At 34.7% G+C, this 17,739-nt stretch overlaps 1 long non-coding RNA gene across 1 annotated transcript; it reads left to right on the forward strand.

Annotated features, from left to right (window-relative positions):
- Positions 1–3,802: 3,802 nt before the first annotated feature.
- Positions 3,803–17,510, forward strand: LOC147828772 (uncharacterized). The gene is made up of 3 exons (XR_015450157.1): positions 3,803–4,213; positions 6,988–7,045; positions 17,256–17,510. It is a non-coding gene; the product is annotated as an uncharacterized LOC147828772 (long non-coding RNA).
- Positions 17,511–17,739: the final 229 nt, after the last annotated feature.

A 17,739-nucleotide genomic window follows, 5' to 3' on the forward strand; every position in this document is an offset into this window, starting at 1 on the left:
AAATCTTGCCCCCTTGAAAATGTAAGTGGCTCTAATAATGATGTGATATTTTAGACTTATTAAAGTGGCAAATTAAAAAACGTGAACTCCAACCAAACAAGGTTTGACTTCTATGTTGTTACTTTATTTTAAGAGTGTAATTCGGAAAAACCATGTGGAAAATTTGGCAGTATGGAGTAAGGATAAAATATAATGAACTTTTTCTGATTTGGTGAACATTCTAGGAATGTTTCCTGGGGAGATAACCTAAAAGTGGAAAAAGTTATTATACATGTGAAGGTACTGATTAGATTATAACAATTTTTGAAAATATGTGAGGATCGACCTAGTTTGCAAAAAAGTAGGGTGATGCAAAGGTAAGGTAACCCAATTAAATTATAGTATAGCGCTTTTATTTAATGGAATTTTATGTAAGCAGTAACAGACTAATAATTAAAATCTTTTGTGACATGGACATATATGTACAATTTAAGAGAAAAAGTAGAATTTACAACATAACACATATACTATGGTTGAAGTCTGCACATATGTACATAGGGTCTGGACTTATGTGTGGATCTGAGAGTTCCCTTCACACACATTTGTGCACAAAAGCTATGTACATGCTGTCATTGAAACAGTACTGCCTATCATTCTCTGTGTGTGCATTTTCTCATGTTCACATAGAGACAAGACAAAGACATGCTGTAATTAATTTTAAAATCTAGAAATTATGTTAGGGATGGTGATTCATTTTCTATTTCCTTCTGTCAAACAATTATTTTGCTCATTTCTTTACACAGTTACCTGTTGCTTGGGAAGATATGTATTCTCATCCTCTGATCAGATTCACAGATTCTGATAACTCTAAGAATTCAAGGATGTCATGATAGTCTCATTTCTCACTATGCTTTATGATTTAGAAATGCATGTGTGGCTCGGTCCTGGCCAAAGACTCAAGGATTTTTGAAGGGGGGGGCGGGGTAGATTTGAAGACAAGCTTTTAAAATTTAAAGGTGGCACGTGAAGAGAGTTAAGTGACCTGGCCAGACGAGGCAGCTGTGAAGGAAACTTCAGAAGATAATGGCTTAAAATGAATAGCAGTGTTCTTTCTTTTCTCTAAGCTCGCATTTCATTAGACAAGAGTGGATTAGTAGTCACCTTCAGTTGCAAAGATGGCTGGGCAGTTAGTTTGTGAGGTGCTGTCTGGTACCTTTTATTACTATAGAAGGGGAGGAAAGAGAACATCAGAGGTAAAGCCAGCAAGCTCTTCGATAATCTCTTCTAACCCCTGGAAGTTGTCTTACCTGGTTGTGATGCTTAGAGTGATTGGAATCATCTAATTGTCCTTCGAAAGAAAAAAAAATTAAAAGTTGTTGGGCATAAAGCTAGAAACTGGATGTTTGCCTCATTATTGGGCATCCAACAACTAGCAGACCTGGAGATTGACCTTTTCCTTTACATTTCAGCTGTAGGAGACATTGACTGTGTTTTGTTTTGTTTTTTTGTCACAGGGGACTGAAGTCAGGACCTTGAGCTTACGAGGCAGGCAAGGTGCCACTGAGCTAAATCCCAACCCATCCCTGTCCTTAAGTACCGTAAGTGACTCAAGATAGGTTTTTTTTTCTAAAATAAAGTGATATAACTTTCCAATTTTTTGGTTAAAGACTGTGTTAATTCTGCATTTATCAACACCAGGATATTTTAATAGCTAACTTACTTGAGTTGATTAATTTTTTGCCTTTTTTTGTGGTGAATATTGAACTAAAAAAATGCTCATTGACCAATTCTCGCCACAAAGCAATGAGTGGGAGAAATTTTACTTTTTTCGTTTTTGCCTTAAATATTTAGAATCAGAGTAGAGAAAACTAAAATCATCCAGTGAATTAAAAAAATATTCCTGTGTATTTTTGAAAATACAGTGATACCTCTGTTTGTGAATGCTTCTGTTTGTGACCAGTTTGGTTTGAGAACAGAAGTGTTCAGCAAAATTTATTTCCATTTGCAAACTCTGCATGGTTGATGGACAAGACTGCAGCTAACTTCCCTGAAGGAATGCAAAGGTACCCATCTATACCAGTTAAGTTCATGAACCGAGGGACCACTGTATCAGCTGCAATACATTTGGAAAAGATGTCATTTAAAGGTTCAACTACTGTCCCAAGCAAAATCTGCCTCCTTGGAGAAATGGTTAATTACCTGCAAGCAAGAAATATGTAAGATACGCCTCAAGAACTCTTTGTCATGCCAGAAATCAAAAAAGCTTTCAAAAATCAGGGCTCTTATTTTAAAAAAGGACTCAGAAGTCAAATTGTACAAGGCTTCACACACATAAGTGGGACCTGTCACAGTTTAAGGTTAAAATAAAAACAACTGTTAAATCAACTTTTAAGAAATGATGAAAGAGAAATGATGCTTTATTCTCAAATCATGGTATCTAACATGAAGAGTCTCTAACAATGAGTCTTACATTTATATATGAAATGTACTTAGGGTGGTTGAACATTCTATCGATTTTTATATGGAAATAATCCAGCTACTTAAAAGAATGACACCAGAAAATTACATTAGTCACTTGTGCTGCCTTGAAAGAACATTGAGATGCATGATTTCAGGTGTGCTTTCATTTGTAAGTAACAGAACCAGTGCTGGGTGGCTCTCTCTCTCTCTCTCTCTCTCTCTCTCTCTCTCTCTCTCTCTGGTTATTTATTAGTATATGTCTGTAATACGTAATAATTACAATCTTTTTGGGCAACTGGTGTGCCTACAAATATCATCTTGAGCCCCTTCCTCCACTTTCCCCGCCTCCTTCTTTCCCTGGATTGTCCCATCTCCATAGAGACTACCTCCCTCTTTCCTACTATTTCTCTTTTATTAGGCTATTTTAATTATTTACATTCTGGGTTTCTCATATAAGAGAAACTATGTGATATTGAACCTCTGTGTCTGATTTAATTCATTTAGCACTATGGTCTCAAGGTGCATCCGTTTTCTTTTTTTGAGACAAGGTAACTCACTATGTAGTATAGGCTGGCCTTGAATCCATAGAGATCCTCCTGCCTCAGTCTTCCAGTGCTGGAATTACATGTGTTCACCCCTACACCTGGCCAGTATTGGCTTTCTTAAGCAAAATGGAATCAAGTAGATTAGCAGCTGAGAGGATTGAAGGGAGGTTCAAGAACCAAGCTTGGATAATAGCCTAGGCAGAGTCTACTTCAGGCATTGAGGAAGCAGGAGGCCAAATACCTCAAAGAAAGTGTCTTTTACTGATGCTTCTACACATTAATTTTAACCCTTTAATCCCTGTCTTTGTCTCACTTGCTCAAGATTTGAGCTCTTGGGTGGGAATGTAGTAGAGCACTTCCCTAAGCATGCACAAGAAACTGAGTTCAGCCCCTAGGACAACTAAAGGAAAAGAATCAAGCTTCAGACAAAACATATGAGTAAGTCAAAAGGACAATAAGTGATGGAAAAGAAAGCAATAAAAATGAGAAAGAACAGTACCCTTGGGCTGTGCATGACCTCTCATGTAATTCATCATTTCATCCTGGTATCTCCAAGTTCTTCATGGAAAACAACTTCTACTACCTTTCACAGGAACTCCCAATTCAGGGGAAGTAAGTGTGATCATCCATCTGAAAGTAGCAGGGCCAGGGTTTTAATCTACGTACTTATGATTACTCAATCCAGCCATTATGAGAATCTCAGAAGAAATTATATGCAATCATTGAACTGGCTCAACAGATAGCATTCGCTTTAGAACTCAAGAGTTGAGTGTTTTGACACCCACTAACAGGGAAAGAGAAAGGGATACCAGGAACACTTTCAGGGCCAATCCAGGGGAGGAATTTAGCCTTCAGGGTCAGTACACTTGGAAATCATTAGATATTTTTAAGCAGGGTTAATAAAATTGCCAGAAAGATGCCTGTTATTGCTTAAACCTAGAATGTCCCACAGAGTCTTATCTGTTTAGAGGGTGATTGGATCATGGAGCCCCATATTCACATGTGGATTCACCTACTGATAAGGCCAGTAGCTGGGGTGTTGTTCAGAGGTGGAAGCTGGTCCAAAGAGGTGTGTCACCAGAGGTGGGACTTGGGAAAGTGTATTTTTGTGCCCAGCTCCTCTCTTCTCTCTCTGCTTCTTGGTTTTCACAGGTCGAATATCTGTTCCACTCCCGTTTCTTCTGCAGTCTTGTTTCTGTCTTGGATCCACAGGACTGTGAACTGAAACAGTGAGTCAAAACAAACCCCTCCTCCTTCGAGTTTCAGGTGCTGGATACTTTATCCCAGCAACAGAAAAGTAACGGATACAATGGCTCGAGAACAGTAAATTATGAGTTTATTTATATTTTATTCTTATTAAAAGAATGTGGTTGTGTGTTTCATTCTGTATAAATTGGCCAGACTAATGTTCCTTCTATTTTTTAAACTAAAACAATGTTTGGGAGAAACTCTTCCTGTGGGTAATTTTAATGTATATATCCACCTTTCAAGTTATGTTAGGTAAAATTACCCCACATATAGCAATGTTTGCGTTGTGGACAGCTACTGTTTTATTTCGATTGAGTCGCTATCTGTAGAAACAAAAATATGAAAGAATGCTTTGTCCTTTATGTATTTCTACTGTTTTCTTAGAGAATAAGAAATAAAAATGAGAACAACTAAAAGGCTAACAATATCAAATTATTAAACATGTGGCAAAGCTAATGAAAGTCAGATTTTGCTCTTTTAATTCTCAAATCTCATTCTTTCTTCCTCATTCCTCAATATTATTGTTGTCTTCTCTCCTGGCTGCTATGGGACAAAAATATTCCAGCAGAAACTCCTGCAGGTGACTGCACATTCGGCATGAAGAAAAATTTTATAATATAAGAACAATCCTTCATTTTTAATTGGAGGCATTTTATTTCCCCCAATATTGGTAAAGTTGGCAAGACCAGAGTCTTAAAACATCAAAAGTGATCTTCCTCTAAAAGCCATATCTTGAAACTTAATTTTTAGAATGGAAAGTTATCAGAAGAATGGTGGCATACTCCTGTAATCACAGTGTTCTGGGAGGCTGAGACAGGAGAACTACAAGTTTGAGCCAAGAAAGGGTAATTTAGCAACTTGGTAAGACCCTGTCTCCAAGTGGAAAAATAAACTTAAAGAAAGGCTGTGGATGTGCTTCATGTGAAGGCACTGGGTACAAGGTTCCAAAAAAATTTATCAGCAAATCACAAAAATTACCATTTGGATAACTAATTTCAGTTCAAATTATATGGTTTTTATCTTTCTACATAGAAACAACAAAGGAACATTTATTTTCAAAACATTTATGTAAAAATCTCAAGTGCCAAAATGGCATTTTAGGTGCTTAAATGGAAATTATAAATATGATCTTTCATTATTATTTACTACCACATCTATCTGTTCTTTAAAAACAAAGGAAGAAATCCAATCTTGGTTATTTTTTTCTTTACTTAAATATATTGCATACTTTTTTGAAAGGGTTAAATAATTTCCTCCTCTTCTGCACATTTATTTTTTTTTTCTTTTTGTGTGTGAGGTTCCCCACTAACCATAGCTCTGTCCAAAAGGAAATTAAAATGAAATACATCAGGCATGCTGGGACTTCACACTTCAGAGACTTACAAAGCAATAAGGCCCGGTTAAATTGATTGTCATTTTAACTGCTCACAGCTACTCTTCAGGAAAGGAGCTTAGGGTTTTACTGTTCTTAACGGGACCATATCCCTTTTCCAAGGCTTAATTTAGGTTGTGCTGAAATTCCTATTAAAATCAGAGTCATTAATATTTCATTAAAAATACCCATGATGTCAGAAGCGGCCATGCCAGGCCTGCCAAGTTACAAAGAAAACTACCCTTTTCCCCTAGGGCTGGGCTAACATCCTGATAATCAAACCTTCATTTACATTTTTCCATCAACTTGAACAAAAAAACAAAAAAGAAAGAGGGGATATATCAAATGACTTCCATCATCTGGTACCTCCTATGTTTTCATGTGTTCAGATTATACTGCTAGTTCTCCATAATATAATCATAAAACCTGACTTCAAGGATGTAAAATTATCAACAGATCAGCAAGCTGACCAGTTAGATATCTCACTTTTGCACCAAACATTAGAGCATTTGACAAATGCATGTGAGTCTTACATGTTGAGTGCTGAAAGATTTTAAGAAGAGTTCTATAGCCAGAGCCACTTTACAATAACAGAGGCCAAGGAAATACGTATATAGAATTTCAATCAGAATGAAAATGTATTGTCATGTACTTAGTCAATTAAATGTGGATATTTATTATTTTTTGCTATTTGATTTAGAGAAAATTTGTAAGAGAGTCTGGTTTGATTTTAGAGAAAATTAACTGCTGAAATAGCCAGATAAAATGTGATGTCCTTTCTCATTCAGCTGATTTAACACTCATTTGAGTATTTCCTATACCCAACACATCTCTTGGAGTTCCAGTCCAGCTTGTTGACATTTTATCTCATTACACATCCTAGCCTGCCCTAGGACTTAAGCAAGGGGTACTTTTTGTCTCTCTCTTCTTCAGCTAGAAAACTCCTACACATAATTTAGAAATTGGCTGCAATGCCATTTCTTCACCTCAAGAATTCAACTCAGGGATCTCATAGCCTATTGTTTGTTCTAGTAGTAGCCACAAGCCATTATGGGCACAATGCAGTAGGCTCTTCTCTCTTTCGACTTTACATGATGCCTGGTATACACTAGGTTCTCAGAATAGTTTATTTCTTGCTAAACTTAATAAAAACATTCAGAAAATAAATGGTACAGATCATTTCTGATATTGAGGTGTGTGTGGCAGATAACTTTATAGCCTAAGATTAAACAATGACCAAAAGCTTCCCACAAAGAGAAATGCAAAGTATATTTCTACAAATGATTTTACAGACTTGCAGCTATGGTAGGGAACACAGAGAGGTAAGTATGGACCAAGGATGAAACTAAACCACAATATTAACAAATCATCTTTTCTTCCCAGGTCCCCACTCATTGTTTGAATTGATTCAAGTCTCATCTGTAACTTCACTATACCCTTGGTGAGAGTCAAGAACAACTGGTAGCGGCCCAAAACCATGCAGAAGCTCCTTGAGTTGGAATACTCGTACCTGCGTAGAATTCGCTCACAGCCCTTGGCATTGAGCAATGAGGAATTGTCTCGGGTCAAATATAAAATATATAATATAGTCAATGTATATAAGTAGCAAAACTTCCTTTTTATATTTTAACTTCAAGTTATTTTACAAAAAACACAATTAGTAATTAAATAAGGAAACTTACATGTCTACTTAATAATAAATACCTCCTTTCACAGGCACACACACATGTAAGTTGAAATGCTCTTATTGATAATCGCTGAGGTTTATTCTCCAAGTCACACAAGCATGGATAATGTCTGACATAAGCAGATTTCTCTTCAGGGGCCAGTCAGCACTACACCGAAACCCTCTATGTAGGGTTCCAGAATTGCACAATGAAATCATGAAAAATATTATAAATTACTTCAAATGTTAATAGCTTTTCTTTTTTCCCCCCCTCCATTACTGGGTATTGAATCCACTAAAGTACATCACTAACCCTTTCAGTCTCTCAAAAAATTACTAAGTTGCTCAGGCTAAAGTTTATGATTTTGTGGAGCTGCATTACTAGTTGTCCTGGGCCACCTAAGGCCACGAGCTCTGGTTGGACACGCATGCTCTTAACCATAAAACCTGCCCTCATTTGGTAGCACTAGCACCTCTCTGTCTCACTAACCTCTTCCCATCCAGACCCCAAGAAAACACTTCACCTCATTTTGAGAAAATTAAAAAGCAGATGAAAATTTAAATGCTCTCAATATTCAGATAATTAGACTAATTTTCAAATTTGTTTCAGAAACTTCCTGTGCACATAGTGCAAACTACAAATGTTTGATATCTGCCCAGAGAAGGCACTTTCTAATCTTAAACTTTGAGCTTCCCATAGTTCCTGAGTATGCATATGCATGGTTAGGTATTCTTCATTTTAGCTTTTTATAATATGTTTAAATTTTAGGACTGAGATTAATCCAAATTATAATAATACTCTGAAATCAACAGCCTAAATTTTTTTGGCAATATGTTATTATTTTCCTTCAAAAGAGTTTAGGCACAGACACACATAAATTTTTGAACACAAAAAAATTATAATGCTTGAAAAGTGTTTTGGTTTAGGAACGTAAGGATAATTTTCTAGGCTCATTATACTATTGCTAGACATTAGGGTACCTCTGATATTGTAACATGATTAGTAAAATTTGTTAAGTTGTTTTTGATATATATTGTTCATATAGTCAATGATCTTCTAAGTTTTTAAAAGAGGGCCTACCAGATTAAAGAATTCGTGTTTATTTTTAACTTTTGATAAGCACTCTTAAATTGATCACCAAAAAGATCTAATCGGTAAAGATGTATTTTCTTTATTATGTTTTCATAATTTAAATGATGTAGATAACAAGAGATTTGTTCATATTGCTACTCATTTACTTTTTTATTCTTTTGTGTCATTTTTTTTGCTTTTAAGATGTTAAAGTGTAGATTTTTAAAGTAATAATTGTACAGGGACTCATTTTAATAGGTTTTCAATGAGTTTCCCAAAGCATACACTTAAGTAGTCTAACTTTCCACAAGTCAACCAAAGCTGCATACTTGCTATTTGTGAAGTATTAATAATCACCACTAGGTCTATTTACACACCGTCCATTCTCTTCCGTAGATCTATCTTTTTTCAAAGTCTGTGACAAAATTTTCAAGGCCAGGGATTTAGCTCAGTGTTTTTGCTGCCTGCTGCACAAGGGCAAGGACACGAGTTCGATCCCCAGTACCAAAAAAACCCAAACTTTTAACTTGATGTTGTATTACTATATATTTATATATAAATTTTTCTTTTACATTTTTCTTTCTATAGTGTAGCTCCAACTTATTGCCAGGCATAGGGGTCCATGCCTGCAATCCCAGCCCTCAGGAAGCTGAGGCAGGAGGGTCTCCTCAAGTTTGAAGCCAGCCTGGGCTACATAGTGAGTTCAAGGCCAGTCTGAACTACATAGCAAGACCGTGTTTCAAAAAACAAAATCAAACAAGCAAAAGAACCAAATTATTATGTTATCATTCAGTTTTGTATGTGTTTAGGTAGCAAAGAATTATTTATTGGTTTAGAGAGATTCCACATCTTATTCTAAGTCATTCTATGAAAAAAGAAAGGTCCTAATGTTTAAAGAGCTTTCTGTGAATACACTAGAATTTTTATTTTTTGGTACTGGGGATCGAACTTGGGTCCTTGCGCTTGCGAGGAAGGCGCTGGAACCACTGAGCTAAATCCCCAGCCTACACTAGAATTTTTATAAGATATTGTTATATAACATTCATACCATAAATTCATACTTCCTAGTTCATAAATCTATGACACTGGTCAAAGATATGTGGTCACAAGCATACCATAGTAAATATTTAGAACATAACAATTGCCCCAATACATTCCTTTATGTCTTTTTACAGTTAATTTCTTCTATTCACCCATATTTCCTGGCAAATCCTGATATATTTCCTGTCCTAGTCAAAGTTATTCCTTTTCCACAATGATGTATAATTGGATTTACATAGTCTACAGCTTTTAAAATCTACTTCCATTCACTTAATATAATACATGTAAGGTCTGCTAGTATTGTTACATTCTTTGCATTGTGGATAGTGTAATTGTAAGTACGTACCATGGTAGTATTTTAATTTTAATTTTATTTATATTTTATTTTGTCTTTTATTAGTACATGTTTGTGTAATGATTACATTCATTGTAGAGGATTGGTACATGGACATAACACTTTTCAATTCATTTTCTTCTCTTTCCCTCCACCCCCTTTTATCTTATCAGCTTCAGATTCATTAATTTATAAGACTTTGTAAAGTAAATTATCATATATACAGATTTAAACATAGAATAATAGGGCAAAAAATATTTAAAACACCTAAGACAATTGTACTAAGGCGAGGTGCACTTGTAGGTACACTGTCCACTCTAAATGACAATAACTTTTCAAAATTTATTCATCATTTCATGGGCCCTCAGGTGTTGTCCAGTTACTGATGATCATTGACAAAGTTTCCTGAAATAGCACAACTTTTTAAAAATTGTATGATTTTTTTATGGACATGTTTTCATTTCTCTTGAGTAAATGCTTAGGTTGGAAGACGACAGGTCTCATGATAATCATGTGTTTATGGAAACCTCCCAACTGCCAGAGTATCTGTAACCTTTTGCACTTTCACCCTCAGTTCACAAAATTTTCAGCTGTTCTACAAGATTCTCCATCATCTATTTTTGTTTGTTCCTCAGGTGTTTTGCATTTGGTGGGGTTTTTGTTTTGTTTGCTTTTTTATTTTCAACTTAATTTTTCATTTTATTAGTGCATGTTTGTGCTACCTCATAATGCATTCATTGTAGGTGGTTGGTTCATTACCAAATCTTATTTGTTTTTACTTTCTCTCCCTGCTCTCCACCCCATGTCTTGGTCTCCTTTCCATTTGCCAAAGATCTATCTGCTTATTTCTATTGACTATCGTTTATTTTGCCCTTTGAGTTATTCATACTTTGGATTTCTCCTATAGAAGAAGAAACTATATGATTTTTCAGCTTGTGTGTCTGATTTATTTTACTTACCATTATGGATTCGAGGTGCACTCATTTTCCAATGAATGACTCAAATTACCCTTCTGTTTTGTTTATTTCTAATAAGTGGATATTATGGTCTACTTGGGGGTTCTAATTTGCATTCCCTTGATAAATCATTAGGCACCTTTTCCTATGCTGTTTGCTATTCACGGATCCCCCCTTTTCCATGTACCTTGACTGACAAATCTGTCATTCTATCATTTAGTGCTTATTGTTCAAACCAGCTTCTAGGTTCATTAATTCTCTCACCATGTTCATTTCCAGTTCCAGTGTCAATAATTACCTCTTCTGCTTGTTTTTTAGTTGCACTTTACTTTCCTTCCATTTTTGAAGTCAGGCTAAGATAGTTTCCTCTTTTTTTTGGTACTGGGGATTGAACTCGAGGCCTTGCATTTGCAAGGCAGGTGGCGGAACCACTGAGCTAAATCCCCGGATCCTAGTTTTCTCTTTTTTACTCAGGATCTGAAATCTATCTATTCATTATATGGTATCAGTCATGTTGTATGGGTTCTCCATGAATTTATCCATTTCTTGGGTATTTGATCTGATCCTGTATGAGGTGCATGATTCGACATTTCTTCTACTTCTGTGATGTGATTTTAGAGTAAGTGCCAGATCTCTGAAAAGGGAACTGCTTTATGACCTGCCTCAAGCTTTTGCCAGAATCCTACTGCTGCCACTGCACTGTGCAATTTTCATAGCTTGGCTTTAGAGTTTCTAAAAGTATTTCAAGTTATAATCTTTCTGAAGTATTTGTAAAAGAAAGTAAACATAAACATTTACACATGGTACTTGAAGGACAAAAGGGTTGAAAATTGAATATCAGATCTCAATTTTCAATTGCCTACCCTATGAAAACTTTGGGGCTAGATACATTTATTTGAAGAAATCCAGGCTCAAAACAGCTGTAAGATTGTCTGTGCTTAGATGGAGAGGCAAGATTTAAACTCTAGTTTTGGTAATTAAAATCCCATACACTGGCTTCCAACTCCTGTACATCTCTTAGATACTGAAAGTGTCAGTGTCTGGATACACACATCCAGAATGAGAAAACATTCTAGTTCAGACTCTTTTAGGCAAATAGAATGAAGAACATATTCATGAAAACCAAATGATGTCATTGACCAATTGACTTCTGAAAGACAACTAGAAAACAAAGAAATAAGCCCAAATGCTTCTCTGGTTAAGCAGTGTCTCAAAAGTAGACTATTTGAATCATAAAAACATGACAGAAGAATAAGAAATCTTGATAAAACAGAAGAAATTCATATGATAAAAAATAAAATAAAAAATGTGATCTGAATGGAAATGGAAACATGTTTTGTTTCTTGGTTTTTCTTTTGAATATAAAAGTTAAGTAAAACCAGATTTTTATAATATTTGGAGACTTATTTGAGCAAGCGGATATATGGGAATATCTGAACCTCTCATGAGGATGACACAAGCAAGGTGTCTTTTCATTTGTAAAATAATAATGATCCAAAAGAAAGCCTAATCTAGTGTTTTGTTTTGTTTTTTATTGGAGGAAAAGAGGAAATAAATGGTCATAACTTCACAACAGACAGGATACCAATACAATGTTAGTTTGAACTCTGGGGCCAAAGGCATGTAGATTAATTCATATTCATCTAGGGTGGGATTAACGCAAGACATGGTGAATCAGAGCAAGGACATTCAGTCCGTACTCCCTTCCCTTGCTCCTGGCTGTCAGTTCATTTTTATTGTACCTTAGCCAGGGCCTCTAAGGAAGTGAACGTCTGCTTAACTGTATTTCTTATTGTAGTGAAATCAGATGTTACCCAGAGAAGACAGCAGGCACATTCACTGCTTTTCCAGTTTAGAACTCTTGTTGGATTTGTTAGTGAAGAGGAAGCAAGAAAAAATAAACCAAGAGAAGAAAAGATAAAAACAAATGCTAGATACATAAGCTATTTTTAAACGTCCTTTGATTCAAAACATGAAATGAAACAGATATGGAATATTCATGCATATACTTCCAGATTAAAACCTTGCATTAACTTTTAAGTATAATTTTATAGGTAGGTTATTTTCTTCTCACAAGTGATAAGTAGCAATATAGTTTAGTCAGGAGTAAGCAAAGCTTTTCTGTAAAGAGTCAAATAGTATTTTAGGATTGGCAGACCAGTCTATTCCATGATACAACTCTGCTCTTATGGAGGGAAAGCAACTGTGGACAACATGAAAAAAAAAATGGGTGTGGCTGTATTCTAATAAAAATTTATTTACAAAACTAAGTTAGACAGGGGCCAGGGATTTAGCTCAGTGGTTCTGGTGCCTGCCTCACAAGTGCAAGGTCCCGAGTTCGATCTCCGGTATCAAAAAAAAAAAAATACTAAGTTGGTTGTTTAAACACTCATCCGATTATTTGTTAACCCTAGTTTAGTCAGCTTTATAATAACATATCAATTAGAAACTTGTGATTTACAAGCCTATCAGGTAAAAGGAGCAAAGAAAAGTAGTATTTATTGCATACTAAATGGAAGCTGTGTATTGAAATTTCACAATTTTAATTTGAAAATCAAAGAAATGAGTAGCATACTCTTGGCATAAAAAATAGTAAATGAAATAAGATTCTAACTTGACTTGTCATGCCTTATAATCTATACTTTTAAAATTTATCCTGCTATTCTCTTTCATTTCTAAGCATGACTACCTTAATGATGTGTTTTATAAAATTCTCATGCCCTTTCAGATATGTGCTTGTGGAAATATGATATATTTGGGGAATAATTAGGACATATAACTGTTCATAGAATTTAGCACATATGCTCCATTTTAAGTAAAAATACTCATTTGTACAAAAGTTTATTTTTCTCCTACTTCATGAAATATCTTTCCTAACTTACTGCCTACCATTTATTTTTCTTTATGGTATATTTTAAAGTATGTAAATTTTTAAATTTTATATTTCCAAAAATTTTTACCATTTCTATTTTTCATTTTATAGAAAAATCCCTGTGAAGACTAAATAAATACACATGAATAATTTATTCTAATTTTTAAGGAGGTACTGTATTCCTTTGCGATAATTTGTAAATTATCACAATTTATTTTGCAATGTGGTTTCAAATAAAACTCAAAGTAGTTTTTTTAAAAAACATAAATAACTCACCCGTTATGAATTGAATAACCCATCATTTCGGAAGGACTTGAATGGGTATCCTTAGTACATGTTGAAAAATTGTATACCCTGTTTGGGATCTGCTTGAGAAATTTAATTCCTATTTTATTTATAAAGATGTTATTACTTCTACTTACTGTAGGTCTACAATATTTGACAATCCTTTTGCCCCTGTCTTCATTGCTCTTCTGACCTGTGTATTATTCAAACTGAATTTTAGATATGATAGAAACCATTTTATTTTTATAATTTTCCAACAAACAGAAAGACAGTTGAAGTGTATTAGCATGTTATGTGTTTACTGCACTGACACGAAAACAAAGGAGATTGGCAACCGCCCCGGTATGTAGGAAGCCATGGATGAGTGGCTTAACCTTGAATAGTTTTATGTGTGCCATCCTGAGGTTCATCTTTCTAAAACCCTCCCTGTCCATTCCAGAGTTAACCTTCAGCTTTCTTTAGTCAAGATGAAGAGGCCATGTGCATTTAATATCTCATTTGGAATGGTTTAGAAATATTGTTTTCTTTAATCATATGATTTTTTGTTGTTGTGTTTTTTGGTTTGTTTGTTCTTGTCAGTGTTTCCTGCTGAAGAACTAGAACAAGGAGATTATATCTGGTCTGCTTGAGGTTACCATTGTAAAGCAGGTGGTGTCACTGGAATAAGAAGACTACATTTGACTAGTTGTCCCCATTCTAACCTATGTGATTTTATGGATTTGATGGTTTTCCACAAAAATAAAGGATCAAAGGAGAGCAGACTTCAAGTTGTCCAAACAACTACATGTAACTCCACCCTAATTGGGAGAGGAATGAAAACGTTTTAAAATATCACACACAATAGCCATTACTTTGGTCATCTCTACTTTCTTGTAGGGAATGATTTGTGGACTTCTAATTCTTTCAGTTTTATATAATTTTTTCTACACTTTTCACTGTTGATGTTTGGCAGATGGTACTTAGCTTGTTTCATCATTGATTGTTTCACCTTTGCTACATTTATTCCATCAATGTTAATTTATTTTTGGAGAGTTTTTACCAATACAAATTGCCATGCTGCTTCCTGTCTTGTAAATTTCTGAATTGTATTTTTGCTTTATAAGCTATTTTTTCTTTTAATAGAGGAGTTTAAACTTATTTGTATCTATTGTCATCACTCATAAATGTGCTCCTTATGTTATAGCATTTTGTTATTTTCAGTCTAATGGTTTTTTATTTGTTAATTTTCATTTATTTGGTATGAGTTTTAGTTACTTACCTTTAGTTCTTAACAATCATTTTAATCACACAAATAATCACCTTTTATTTTTTTAAAACTTGAAATTAGTATTTTTGTTTACCAATGTCAATGGTAAAGTAGAATTTATTAATACTTCCTTTTTCAACATTTTTATATTTTCTAGCCTTTCACTTTTTGAATTTAGAATTCATCTATGAAGGTGATTTTATATTATGCATTGTTAAGATAGTTTGCTGCATTTTGTTTTATAATCACATTTATGATGACTATTTTTCTGCTGTTTGAATAATGACTAATTGTGCTTTCCACCTATAATGCTTTCCACAAACTGCTTACTTTTGAGATCTTTCACTTAAGTTAGCAAATGTTTTCAATTAGTGCTTTTAGAGAAAGTACACAATTACATCTTTCTCTTGCCATCACACTTGTACTGTACATTGTTTAGGAATAGAAAGCATTAATAATAACCCATTTCTTTTAAAATCTTGTATTCTTATATTTAATGCTGAGAGGAGGCAACTGAGAGAAGGTTGATATTTTTCTTTCTTTGTTGATAACCTATTTTATTATATTCATGTTCAAAAAAATAAATATATTTAACAATTTGTATTCTTATATTTTAAAAGTGGTATGTGATATATGGATCTATTTCAATTAATATTTTCTGGGATACAGCTCACCTGTTTATTCTTCAGATTCATATCTTTTATTTACATATTACATATTATTACACTTTTATTTTTACTTCTGCTCCACATTTTCCAGTCTATTCTGGAATTCCAGTGTCCTACTATATATTCCTCTCTACTCCGTACAATTTTTACTTTTTACATCTTATTTAAGCCTTCTTTTTTAGCTTTATTTTTGTTAGGGACACAAATTTAATTTTAAAAGATATACACTTCCATGACCACTTCAGCAACACAAAGTGTTAAGACTGGTCTTGTTTCCAGCAATGACGGTTTATCTCTGCACATTTCAGGAAGGTGCCTCACCGGGGTTGTCAGTATCTCCTTCTCTGCTCTGCTTGCCTTCACTCCCAGTCCATGATTATGTCTGTCTCTGATACACTTTCTGGTGCTATTGCCTGAGACAGCAGTGACAAGCTCTGGTGGAACAAGAAAAAAGCTTATTATCCTCTGGACTTCGGACTTTTTGTTTGGTGTAATCTCTTCCATGGGTTCTTCCAATTGCTTCTCTTCCAATACACAGAAGAAAATCCACCCGGAGTATCAATCCAGAGCCATACCTTGGCCATGTCTTAGCTTTATTGTTTTCCAGCTGGGTATGTGAGAAAGATTTTACCAGGATTTCCTCAATTTAATTTTTCCTAAACTACTTCATCCTAAAAGAATAACTGGTCTATTCCTTTTATTCCTTCATCTCTTTATCCAATTTTGAGAGTAAATTTTTGTACATAGATAAAGTCTAGCTTTTTGTATTTCCTACAATAAAGCAAACTAGGGTAGAAGTGTATGTGCATGTGTGTATTTGTGTGTGTGTGTGTGTGTGTGTATGTGTGTGTCTACATTGTAAGTTTCAGTCTAAGTTTTAAACCTGGAATTATTTATACATCTTTGCTCAAATTAACAACTTACTAAAACACCTTTGAAAATTTATTTTAATTAGGTAAAATTTCAATATATTTATGGTGTACAACACGATGCATTGATAAATATCTAAATTACAGAATAGCTAACTTAAGTTATTTAACATAGGCATTACTTTACATACTTATCTCTGTGTGTGGTGAGAACAATTAAAATCTACCCTTATTATCAATTTTCAAGCACATAATATATTGTTATGAATGCTGGTCTTCCTGATCTCTTGAACCTATTGCTCTTGCAAGGTAAAATTTTGTGTCCTTTGATTATTATCTCACCAAAGAATTGGTGTGGGAACGGTATTGTTTTTTCTTCAAAGCATTTGCCAATGCTCCTTGTTAACCTTATATGATGGGTTGGATTATTGTTATCAGTTCTTCACTCCTTTGTAACTGTTACATACGAGTATCACCGATGAGCCCCCTTTATGGGCAGAGAACCTTTCCTGACCTCTGCTATGAGAATTAGACATGGGATGAGGAGACTTGCTTTGCTCAATTCTAAGATAAAAAACATCAAATATACAAAGAGGCCCTACCCAGACTTTTGGGATTCAGAGTGCCCATGTGTGCCCACAGAGCCACCAAGAGAAGAGGATGTTACTGGTCCAAGGAAGACGAGGAAACCAGTGGAGTCTGCTTGAACCCAGCTAACATGGAGTCAAGCTGATGTCAGCCAAGTCAAGGAGTCATAGACAATTCAACCATGAATAAGAAGATGAGTGGCAGCTGTTATAAGCCACTAAGAAATGTGATCAGTAGAAGCTTTCTAGTTGATTAATTAATCAAAACTAATTAATAGTCCACATTTATGATTCCATGCACTGAAATTTCCCCCACTCTAATAAAATAGCTATGTATCTGAGAATGTTAAACTTTGTTCTTCTTTTCTCAGGAATAACACAACAGATCAGCCGGAGCAATCTGATGCATTAGTTTCATCTGGAACGCAGGGAATTGTGCAGGTTACAAACATGTTTTGTTTAGATCTATAATCTTCTGTTTTGTAGGAGGCTGCTCTATATTTCCAATCCTTTGGCAGTGCCTACCCCTCAAGCCTTTC

Source organism: Heterocephalus glaber, unplaced genomic scaffold (assembly GCF_053883595.1).
Source record: "Heterocephalus glaber isolate CG9 unplaced genomic scaffold, H.glaber_assembly_v1.0 deba00000937, whole genome shotgun sequence".
In the NCBI taxonomy this organism is placed as follows: Eukaryota; Metazoa; Chordata; class Mammalia; order Rodentia; family Bathyergidae; genus Heterocephalus; species Heterocephalus glaber.